The following is a 12,968-nucleotide window of genomic DNA, read 5'->3' on the forward strand; positions in this document are numbered from 1 at the left end:
GAAAAGTTGCAAGAAGTAGGAAGGGTACCAAGACATGAAGTTTTGATTTGCGTTGGAGACTTTAATGCAGTAATGGGCTGTTCAAATGAGGGATTTGAGGCATGTATGGGTAAAATGGGAGTTGGTAGTAGGATGAGTGAAAACGGAGTGAGGTTTGGAAGCTTCTGTCTAGCAAATGACTTAGTCATCGGGGGCACACTCTTTCAGCATTGCAATATACACAAGACAACTTGGGTGTCGCCGTGTGGAAAATATAAAAATCAGATTGATCACATTGCTATCAGTAGGAGACAGAAGTTCTCTGCTAGATGTTCATGTTAAACGGGGAGCGGATATTGGTAGTGACCATCAACTCAGCATTGCAAAAATAAGGTTTAAACTTAAAAATCAGAAGAAGGAAAAATCTGGTGTTGGTAGATACGATATTGTTAAGCTTAGAAGGGAAGGAGAAGAAAAGGAGGAATTCAGATTAGAATGCAGAAATAGGTTTTTGGTGTTGGAAACGTTGGAAGAGGGGGAGAGAAGTGTAGATGAGATGTGGGAGGATGTGAACAAAGTTTTGCATGAGACTGCTGAATGTACGATTGGAAGGAGACATAGCTTCAGGAGAAAGAAATGGATATCAGAGGAAACGTGGGATATGATAAAAAAGAGAGGTGAGGCTAAATTGAGGAGTGAGATGCAATGCGTTGATGAATGAGAGATTGAATTAGCAAGAGCTGCGTACTGGAGTTTGAATTCAGAAGTAAGAAGGTTAGCTAGGAGAGATAAAAGAAGATGTGTGGATGAAAAGGTTGCAGAGACTGAAATCTTAATAAACAAAAATGATGGACAGAGTCAAAGAATAGCATATGAATCGATTAGAGAACTGAGAGGTAATGCAGGTAAACGCAAGGAAATACCAGTTAGAGACAGGGAAGGAAATTTATTGACCAAAGATGGAGATATTAAAAATAGATGGAAAGAGCATTTTGAGACAGTTCTTAATAAACCAATACCACCAGAAGAGGATATACCGTCTGCTCAGGAAGATTTAAATATAGAAACAGGAGAGTTGAGGCTTGCAGAAGTGGAGAAAGCAGTAAAACAGTTAAAGAATAATAAGGCACCAGGGAAGGATGGTTTATTTCCGGAAATGTTTAAAGTGGAGGGGGATAGATTAATAATGATCTTGACCAAGCTATTCAATAAGATATGGGTGACGGGGTTACTACCATCAGTTTGGAAGAATGGTGTAATTGTTAAAGTTCCGAAGAAGGAGACCTGAGTGAATGTGGTAATTGGAGGGGAATCTCTTTGTCACCGATAGCTTTGAAAGTTTTCAGTAGAGTGTTGTTAAATAGGTTGGAGCCGGTGGTTGAGGGTATTCTGAGGGATGAACAGGCTGGTTTTAGAAAGGGACGTGGTTGCAATGATCAGATCTTTATAGTTAGGCATTTGATGCAGCAAGTTAATGAAATGAGAGTACCGTTAAGTCTTTGTTTTGTTGATTTTGAAAAGGCTTTTGATAGTGTTTCGAGAGAGACTATGGGGAAGATCATGAGACATTATGGAATACCAGAGGAGTTTGTGAGGGTCATTATGAACATGCATGAGGACACATTTTGTAAAGTGATGGTTGATGGTTGTCTGAGTGATTCGTTTGAAGTCAATTCCGGAGTAATTCAAGGTGGTGTTCTATCGCCTTTACTATTTATATTGGTCATTGATTACATTATGAAACGCGTTGGAACAGAAACCGGTGCAGGTATACTTTGGGGAGAGAACAGGAAACTTTTGGATTTAGATTATGCAGATGATATAGTTTTGATTTGTGATGGACCAGAAGAGATGCAGAGAGTGTTGGACTGTTTGGTGAGTGAAGGTCGCAAGGTGGGTTTGGTTATTAATTGTGGAAAAACTGAAATAATCAATATGAATATGGAAAATGCGCAGGAATGTGTAATTGGAGGTATGGTTGTAAAGCAAGTTGATAGGTTTAAATATTTAGGTACTTATTTAGCCAAGGATGGTTCTTTGAACTTTGAATTCGAGGAAAGGTTAAAGAAGGCTAATCAGGCAATGGGAATGCTTAAAAATATTTGGAATAATAACAATTTCTCTGTGCATACAAAAATCAAACTTTATAAGGTAATGGTTAGGAGTATCTTAATTTATGGACACGAGTCTTGGTACAGCATAGTGACTATGGAAAATAAATTCTTGGTGTTTGAAAATAAAGCATTTAGAAGAATATTAGGAGTTAAGTGGTGGGAAAGGATACCAAATAGTAGAATTAGAGAAATAACGGGAGTGCAGCCGATCGATGAATATGTTAGATTCTCACGATGGAAGTGGCTAGGACATGTGTATAGGAGACAGGGAATAGTACGAGGTACACCAGGGTGCGTGGCACTTGGTAGGAGAGGTAGAGGAAGGCCAAAAGAGACGTGGGTGAGGACAATGAGACGGGAAGCTGGAGATGAGTGTTGGGGAGATCTTGAGGAGTTAGCACAAGATAGGATGTGGTGGTGTGAGTTCATCGAGGCCCTATGCATCCCAGAGGGTGCCACAGGAAATGAATGATTGATTGATTGATATATATATACACATATATTCATCCATCATCCAATCCTACTTCGCCCCATGAGAAGCATAGGAGCCCGTGGCTAGGTAAGATGGTCCTGACATTTAAGATGAGAGTGACCAGCCTCACTCATCCCTGAGTGGCATCACTTGAGCAATAAGCCCCAACCACCCCTTGGATATAAACCTTCACCGGCTGAATCCGATTGGAGTGCCTTAATTACCCACTAAACCACCATGCGCCATAATTTGGTTATATGGTTACCACCCAGCATAGTAAATGGTTTCCTGTTGTACAGGAAACCATTTGGCTTGTCATTCAGTGTAGAGTCACCCACAGGCAAAAGGAAGAGGAAAGAATGAAGGAATGAAAGACAGAAGAGGAAGTGTAAAGTCACCAGTAGGCAGAATGACGAGGAAAGAATGAAGAAAAGAAAAACAGAAGAGGATGAAAGGAAAGAAGGACAGAGGAGAGGAAAGGGCAGACACCTAAGAGCAGCACTACATCAAGTGAGTGGATGGTGAGCAGCCCCACCTACCACAAATTTATATATATATATATATATATATATATATATATATATATATATATATATATATGTGTGTGTGTGTGTGTGTGTGTGTGTGTGTGTGTGTGTGTGTGTGTGTATTTTTACAACCTTGGGACTCGTTCCACTCCTGCACCAACTATTATGCTGTAGAGGTTCTACTGTTATGACGAAAATGAAACATAAACAGGTCAGGTGGTTAATTAAAGGCAGATGAACATTTCTGGGTTTTACTTCTTATAAGCACAGCTGAGGTACACTTGCAAAACACTGATTTTTCACTTATGTTACCTCTGTACTTCACTGATTACTACTTCCTCACTATCCATTCACTGACTCAAACTTAAGGGGTTTGGTTGCAACATGAGTCTCAAAGGTCACTTTTTGGATTCGAAGTTGGAATTTTTTCTCGAAGATCTTGACATGGTGAGAAAAGAACTAGGTGAATGATTCCAACAGAATGTCAAGGACATGGTAAGGAGGTACCAGTGGCACTTGGATGTCAGTATGATGGTGAACTACTGATAGGCGATTTGTAGGGACACACCAGAAAGAATATACAAATGATTGGCCACCAAATGAAGTATTGGAGGAAAAAAAAAATAGAATTTACAAAGGCTATATGTGAGTCATGGAATATATATTGTCGTTTCCTTTATGCACATGTTTAACCCGCGGCGTCCCGTCGACGTGAATTAACATCCACACGTCGTCACTGCCAATCCCATTGACGTACATAAAATGTGAATCAATTGCAAGGTCTCTCATTTGCACAATTTTCACTTTTCGCGACTGATTTTTGGTACGTATACACGGGACACCTTCCTCTACAAGATGCCAGGCAGGGACAATGCCTTACCCAGCATGACCTCCCCCCCCCTGCATGCCATTGTCTCAGCAATTCACCTGTTACCAGTGACCTGGCCAGTAAAGCCATGTCATGCTACTGTACGAAATTCAGGGCCAGAGTGATTCCCCAATCGATGACAATGTGGAGGACAAACTTTACATAGCATTAGAGGAGAAACAGTCAGAAATGATGATTAGGTAATGTCACCAAAAAAGGTCAGGTATGTTGATGTATTTCATGAGTGAAACAATGCTTATATTGCCTATATTACTGTGTGAAAACCAATATTCTCTTGTACTATATATAAATTCGTACCAAATAAATGAATAAATACCGTTTATGAGTGGTGTGGAATGGTTACTCTCCCATAGAACTCGTTTTCTTTGGAGCCAGCCTGATAGAAAACACAGTAAGGTGAGGAGGTACTTCTACCTGTATCGAGTATTTTAAACCTCAGATGAGCGCTTTCTCTATGATTTTTTTATGTTTCTCACCAAAAGCGGAGGTTTGAGCCAAAAAAAATTTTTTCCAAGAATGGTCGGGATTGGGGAGAGTCAGTGGTAGAAAAGTGGTCGGGATGAGGCAGGTTAACCCCTACACCGCGGGAATGTTTTCGTCGCTCCTTGCGCGTCCAACAGGGATATTCGCTCTCCAACTGCCTTTTAAAAAATATTTACCAAAAATCAGTTATTAGCCCTAGAATATTATAATTAAATATGCTTATGCCACATACTTTCAGCTTTCTCCTTGGATGTTCGTTGAGCCTTCGTTGACAACCGTAGGACTTGTGGAGATTTCTGAAGTTGGGTAACAAAGTCTCCACCTTACACTTCCCGGCACCCCGTAATATGATTGCCACAGCCTAATATTATCACCAGAAACACTATTCTATGATTTTCAAGTAGTTTGGAATCCATACTCTAAAAAAAACTGTGAAAGCACTGTAAATTACGAGCGCATAAGAGCTTCCCACCCGTCCTCATTCCCCGCTGGTATTCTGTCATTTATTATTCATAAAAACACTCACACTTTATATTCCTATTACTTTATTACACTTATATATATCTACAGTATTTATCCATAAGTTTCCTTCAGTATATAATAGTAGTTTATTGTCATTCCAAGCATTCACTTTCTCTTTCAGTAAACTACATAGAGAGCCAAGGTTTCACTTTCACTGTCATTACTTCAAGTATTTGTACTCATTTTCTTATATTACTAATTATTTAAATTTCTATTTACATTTACTATTGTATTTTCAATATTTACACTTCTATTTTACTTACACTATGTTATGCACTGTCACTTGCAGTAACTCATAAAACTATATTCCACTGTTCAGTCATATTTACATCCATTGCTTTCACTTGCTATTTATACATTGTTTACACATTATTTACATTTTCCACTTGCACTGTTTTAGAACTGCTTCAGGCTGTGGTATTCAAATAAGCAGGTTACGCAGAAGGGAACCTGGCACTCAGCGCACTGGCAAGAGGTGCGTTTGTGCTCAGGTGTGCGTCTGGTGGTATGTGCACACACCTGGCACCTGCAGATTGCAGCCTGCCCTTTCGTTGTGGCAGGCATTTGCACTAGTCTGTGCCGATCCATGTACGCCCTCTGCTCAAGTCTGTCAGAAAGTCTTACAGAATGGCACCTTGGAGCTGCTGCTGTCACCCTACCATACCTCTCAAGCAGCTGCTGAACACAAGTCCTGGCGAACAACCTCAGGGAGAAGGACTTGGGCAGCTTTACCTTCATCTTGTACAGGAAGAAGGCATTCAGCATCGTCATGTCAATGAGATGCAGAAAAACTTTCCGGTACCATCTAGTATTCTTCCTGAGCCAGTCGATCTCTCCAATCATCATGTCGGACTTGTCGATCAGCCACATGTTGATATTATAGTCGATGACAGCATCAGGTTTCCTCACAGGTTCGCCTGTCCTATGGTCGACCTTCCCACTGTCTTTCAGTTCCCCCTTGAGTACAGTGGTGAGCATGTGCACGACCCTCTTGTCATGCCACCGTATTGCCGGCATCTTCTCAGACTTGCGTAGGTGCACGTCTCCTCGCTGCGAGTTTCCTGACTCGGGGAATTTGGGGAAGTTGGCACGATTGCTCTTCACAGTGCTGCAGGAGCTGATGCCGTGCTCTGAAAGGTATTTAGCAAGTTTAGGTGCTGTATAGTAGTTGTCAGTATACAGCACATGATTCCCACCAAAATACCTTTCAAGCAGCACTTTCACTACACAGCCTGAGAAGCCAAAGGGGTGTGTTTTGTCCAGATCGACAGTGCTGGCTGAATAGATGACGAAGTCAAGGATGTACCCCGTCTTACAGTTGCACAGTACAAAGAACTTGATTCCAAAGCAATGACATTTGCTTGGAATGTACTGTACGAACCTCAGACGTCCTCTGAACAAAACCAAGGATTTGTCTATGACAACCTTCTGAAATGGGTGGAAGAATGACATAAATTTATCCTTCATTCTTTTCAGAATCTCCCGGATCTTCCAGAGTGGGTCAGTCTGGGAAGGTACATCGTTGTTGGTGAAGTGCAGGTTTCCCATGATGTTGCGGAAGCGATCTCTGGCCATATACTTATTGAAGGTGGGTGAGGGTAGTAAGGGGTCCATGACCCAGTAATTTTCCAACTCATGCTTCTTTGGATGTGGCATGAGAAGCATGAGGGCAAAGAACACAAACAGCTCCTGCACTCCAAGCACAGTCCACTGTTGTATTTTCGCTGCACCTGCACCAGTTGCAGCACGTTGTGACTCGTACTTGTTGGGCTCATCACATACGTGCCGCATGATTTCATCATCGAGGAAGGCCAAAAGGAAGTCGACACACTCAGCATCCTCGTCAAGGGTGAAGGCAGGCTGTATCCCTGATGAACTCTCATCAAACTGGAGTCTTTCAGGGACGAAATCGGAACCTTCTGTCCACACGAAGGCGTCCAGGGTTCCCTCTCATGGCGGTGTAGGGTACGTGAGGGTGGAGGGTGGCTGTGAGATAGACTGGGCTGTTCAAGGTCACTCTGACTGACCCTAGGTTGCTGTGTAGCACTAGCAGCCCTTAATCTAGTTCTACTCTACTTTTACGATGAGTCAGGGATTTACCTCATCCCCTACGGCCTTATTTCTTTTTTGTATATAATATTTTGCATAAGAATAGGGAATAGGGCTCATTTCAATGGATGAAGTCAGTGGAAAATTCCGGGGAAGATTTGCTTAGCGCAGCGGCGCCGGGCAGGCTAGTGGAGAGGGTAATGGAGGAGAGGTAGGGAGGGGAGTCAAGAAGGGGGAAAAATTGCTAAATTGTCAACAATAGATGGGAGTACAGATCACATTAGCAGTGCTGACTATTGTTGGACACTGGCAGTACAGATAGATGATACAAACCACCACTTGAAAGCCTGGGAGAATTCAAAATAACACAGAATCACAAAAGTGACGCCACGCGGTATGATCCATTGCGCCTGAGCGTCACGAAAGTGATGCCCTGCAGTAAGGGGTTAAAAAACTACGTTGACAAATATTGTCATTTTCAGATAGGCCTAATTAGAAGAACATTGTACAGATCGACTAAAATTTATGCTTTGCTACATTTTAATTAAATTTCTTTGTGTGTGTGTGTGTGTGTGTGTGTGTGTGTGTGTTCTTACCTAATTGTATCTTTACAGGAATGAGTCAAGCTCGTACTGTCCCGTGTTTCAAACCATATTTATCGTACATATCCTTAAATTTGTGAACTGTTTTGGCACACACTATTTCATTCAGTAGTGCATGCCACTGATCAATTGCTCTGTTTGGGAAACTGAATTTCCTCACGTCTTTATCACCTCTCTTCTTATGCAGTTTTTTGCAGTGTCCTCTTGCTGATGCTTCCCCATATGTTAAGTAATCATTTATGTCTATTTTCTCCTTCCCTGATATGCATTTATATAGCATTATCATGTCACCTCTTTTCCTTCTCTCCTGTAGTGTTGGTAGATTCAGTTTATTTAGTCTTTCTTCGTAGCTTAGATCCCTTAAGCTTGGTATCTATCTTGTAGCGGCCCATTGAACTTTTTCAATCTTGTCTATGTGTTTCTTGAGATGAGGACTCCAGACTACTGATGCATTCTCCAGGGTTGGTCTGATGAATGATGTTATTATCCTTCTTAGCATGTCTTCATTTATGTATGTGAATGCTATTCTCATATTTGCAAGCAGTGTATACATGTTCCGTACCTTCTCACTGATGTGGTCAGCCGGAGATAGTCTGTTATTGATAATCACACCTAGGTCCTTCTCTCTTTCTGATGTGTGTAGGGTTTTATTTCCCAACGTATAATCCCAATCAGGTCTTTTTTCCACTTTTACCAAACTTGATTACATGACACTTGTCCACATTGAATTCCATTTGCCATGTATTACTCCATTCATGAAGTTTATTTAATTCTTCTTGTAGCTCTTTACAAGAGTCTGTGTTAGTAATTCTCCTTTGTATTTTTCCATCATCTGCAAACATATTTAGAAAACTTTCATTTCCAGTGATACTGTCTGTATCATTTATATACACTAAAAACATGATTGGTGCCACCACTGAGCCCTGTGGTACTCCACTAGTCACTTCTGTCCATGATGAGTAGTTTCCCCTTAGTACTGTTCTCATTTCCCTTTCTATGAGAAAATCTTGCATCCAACAAAACAGTTTGCCTCGAATTCCTCCTTGATGGTACAGGTTCCATAAAAGTCTTTGGTGTGGTACTGTGTCAAATGCTTTCTTGAAATCTAAATAGATACTGTCCACCCATTCTTCTCTTTCCTGTATTGTATCTGTTACTGTGTGTTCTTACCTAATTGTTTTTACCTAATTGTATCTTTACAGGAATGAGTCAAGCTCGTATTGTCCCGTGTCTTAAACCATATTTATCGTACATAACCTTAAATTTGTGAATTGTTTTAGCACACACTATTTCATTCGGTAGTGCATTCCATTGATCAATTGCTCTGTTTGGGAAACTGAATTTCCTTACGTCTTTATCGCCTCTCTTCTTATGCAGTTTTTTGCAGTGTCCTCTTGCTGATGCTTCTCCATATGTTAAGTAATCATTTATGTCTATTTTCTCCTTTCCTGATATGCACTTATATAGCATTATCATGTCACCTCTTTTCCTTCTCTCCTGTAGTGTTGGTAGATTCAGTTTATTTAGTCATTCTTCGTAGCTTAGGTCCCTTAAGCTTGGTATCCATCTTGTAGCGGCCCTTTGAACTTTTTCAATCTTGTCTATATGCTTTTTGAGATGAGCACTAGTGACTACTGATGCATATTCCAGGGTTAGTCTAATGAATGATGTTATTATCCTTCTTAGCATGTCTTCATTTATGTATGTGAATGCTATTCTCATATTTGCAAGCAGTGTATACATGTTCCGTACCTTCTCGCTGATGTGGTCAGCCGGAGATAGTCTGTTATTGATAATCACACCTAGGTCTTTCTGTCTTTCTGATGTGTATAGGGTTTTATTTCCTAACTTATAATCCCAATCAGGTCTTTTTCCACTTTTACCAAACTTGATTACATGACACTTGTCCACATTGAATTCCATTTGCCATGTACTGCTCCATTCATGAAGTTTATTTAATTCTTCTTGTAGCTCCCTACAAGAGTCTGTCCTAGTAATTTGTCTTTGTATTTTTGCATCATCTGCAAACATATTCAGATAGCTCTCATTTCCAGCGTTACTGTTTATATCATTTATATACACTAAAAACATGATTGGTGCCAGCACCGAACCCTGTGGTACTCCACTAGTCACTTCTTTCCATGATGAGTAGTTTCCTCTTAGTACTGTCCTCATTTCTCTTTTTATGAGAAAGTCTTGCATCCAACAAAACAGTTTGCCTCGAATTTCTCCTTGATGGTACAGTTTCCATAAAAGTCTTTGGTGTGGTACTGTGTCAAAAGCTTTCTTGAAATCTAAATAGATACTGTCCACCCATCCTTCCCTTTCCTGTATTGTTTTTTTTTTTTTTTTATGTGTCCGACTCTGGGCATAGGCTTTACAGCCTGCTATCAAGGCCCAGCAGTCCTCCTACATACCATACATCTCTACATGTCACCACTTCGGCGCTAACACCCACCGTCCATTTTGAATACATGCTAGGGCTGTCTCATACAGGACTGGTGTATTACTCTGTCATAGTAGCTCAACAGATTAGTAACACATGATTTTCTTTTCCTGAAACCAAACTGTCTTTCTGTTATCATACTGTGTTCTTCTAGATGATTTACCCAAGCTTTTCTTATAAGTTTTTCTAATACCTTGCTTACAACACTGGTCAGTGATACTGGTCGGTAGTTAAGAGGATTTTGTCAATTTCCTTTCTTGAATAAGGGGACTATATTTGCTTTTTTCCAAATATCAGGTAGTTTCCCTTGACTCAAGGATTTCTTGAAAATTAAAAATAATGGTTTACTTAACTCCTTTGCACATTCTCGTAATACCCAACATGAAATTTCATCAGAACGACTTGCTTTTCCTCTGTCTAATCTACTTAACTCATCCTGTATTACTTTTTCTGCTATTTGTATATCTGGTAGTATGTATGGACATGCGTGTTCCACATAGTCCCTCTCAAAATTTTTTTCTTCTGTAAAAACTAATTGGAAATTCTTATTTAGTGCTTCACAAATATCTTTCTCTTGTGTATAAGTGATTCCCTCATCCGTAATGGATTGTTTTATATCTTTTACTTTGGTTTTGCTTCTTATGTAGCTGTAAAACAGCTTTGGTTGATCACTACTTTTATTTATCATATCCTCCTCAAACTGTTTTTGGGCTTCCCTCCTTATTCTTGTATAGTCGTTTCTTGCCTGTTTGTAATTATTATACGCCCTTTCACTATTGTGTCTTCTGTATCTATTCCACAACAAATCTCTTCTTTCTCTTGATTTTTTACATTCTGTATTGAACCATTTCTGTATTTTCTTATCTGCTTCTTTGTGCTGTGGGATGTACTTCTGGACTCCTATTTCATAAAGTTCACAGAATTTTTTATATATAGCATTTAAATCTTGTCCTCTAAGCTCCTTTTCCCAATCAATTTCTAAGAAGTATTTTATAGGTCATGATAGTTTCCCTTTTCATAGTTTAGGCTCTTTTTGTAACTTTCATTGCTGTTAACTATGTCATATGCTATCCTGAAGTTATAATTTAGTACTGCGTGATCACTTTTGGCGAGTGGAGGGTTATATATTAAACTGTCAATGTCATTTTCTTGCCTAGTAAATATTAGATCTAGCACTGAAGGTACATCAAGTCCTCTTTTTCTGGTGGTTTCCCTCACATGTTGCGTTAAGAAAAACTCTTGTACGAGATCCAGGAGCTTTTGGTCCCAACAGCTTTCTTGGCTATTTATATCTAGAGTATTCCAATTTATATTTGTATTGAAGTCCCCAGTTAGTATAATTCTTTCCTATTTCTCTTCCTTTTTATGTAGCAATGATCTTAAACTCTGAATTGTACTCTCTGCCAGGTCCTCATATTCGTCTCTTTCCCATGTGTTTGATCTGGGTGGGATGTACAAATTGGCTACAATTACTTTACCTTCAGATGTGTCGATCTCTACTGCAAACAGTTCTACTTGTGATGGTATATCTAGGTTTATTTCCTTGGCTTTTAGATTTTTCTTAGTTAATATTATAATTCCTCCTCCTTTTTTTAAATTTCTGTCTCTTCTCCATGTATTGTATTCCTCTAAGTTTAGTATGTCACTGGATATCCTTGGTGTTAATTTTGTCTCAGTTAGGCATATTATTTGTGGTTCATTTTCTCTGACATAATCATTCATCTCTAGTAATTTAGATACCATTCCATCCACATTTGAGTACATCAACTTTATCGTCTTGTTTATATACTTGTCATGACATGGTTCTACTACCTTCCTCCTTTTTCTTCCATCCTGTTTGTGTACCACTTTCGTACCTGCAATCCTATTACTTTGTAAAAAAAATTTCTTCTTCTGATCTTCCCTCATTTTTTGTTTTTGCTTCCTCCCTTTTCTCTTTCAGTAATTCCAGTTCCTCTTGTGTTAGGCATCTTTTTATCCATACATTTTTGAACTCCTCTTTTTCCATAAGATTCTTTGCATTTTTTAGTATCTCTTCCACAGTGTTTACACTCTGGAAAGTCACCTTTAGAGGTCTTGTCTTGCTTTTCTCATATTTCCCTAACCTTTTGTGTTCCTTTATGTCTTTACTACAGATTTCCTCTGATACTTCTTTCAGTAAGCTCATTACATTTGCCATCTCCTTTTTGTCTCTAGTGATCTTGTTTTTAACTTGTTCCTCTTCTATACCAGTGATTACTATTGATTTATTTATCTCTACTGAATCTCTGACTAACTTTGGATTGTTTTGGATTATTCTTTTCACTTCCTTATTAATGCCTTTTTCCTCCACCGTTGTTTCTAAGTCTTCTTTACTTTCGCCATTTCAGCATACTTGGTTTCTACATCATTTTTGTAGCTTTGCACAGCTTCATTCACCTGTGTTATCTTCTCCTCAATATCACTGCTCCGGTCCATAAGACTGTTTGCTTGCCTAATTGTCTCTGTGTTATTTTTGAACTCGTCCATAACACTCTCGTGATTGACTACTGTACTTGCCATTTCACTCACTTTCTTCCTAAGCGTACTCAATTCCACTGTTAGTTCACTGATGGTTGTGTCTTTCTTATTGGCCTCCCTTCCTAGTTTTTCTATCTCTTCCTTTTGCAAGTGCATTTGCTTCTTTATTTCATCAATTTCATTTTTGAAAGCCATTTCTAGTTTGTGTACACGTTCAACCAGTCTAATGTGAGTCTCCACTTCAACCAGTTCTTGGTAGAAATCATCATTTTGCTTTTTACTTTTATCCCTTTTCTTTTCCAAATTTGTTTTACTGAAGTATGTATCCATTTTGTAATACTAAATGAACAGAGTATGTACTTTTTTTTTTTTTAATAACAGAACCG

The sequence above is a fragment of the Coenobita brevimanus genome, chromosome 112 (genome assembly GCF_032717465.1).
Source record: "Coenobita brevimanus isolate Jiangsu-jjx chromosome 112, ASM3271746v2, whole genome shotgun sequence".
Classification (NCBI taxonomy): Eukaryota; Metazoa; Arthropoda; class Malacostraca; order Decapoda; family Coenobitidae; genus Coenobita; species Coenobita brevimanus.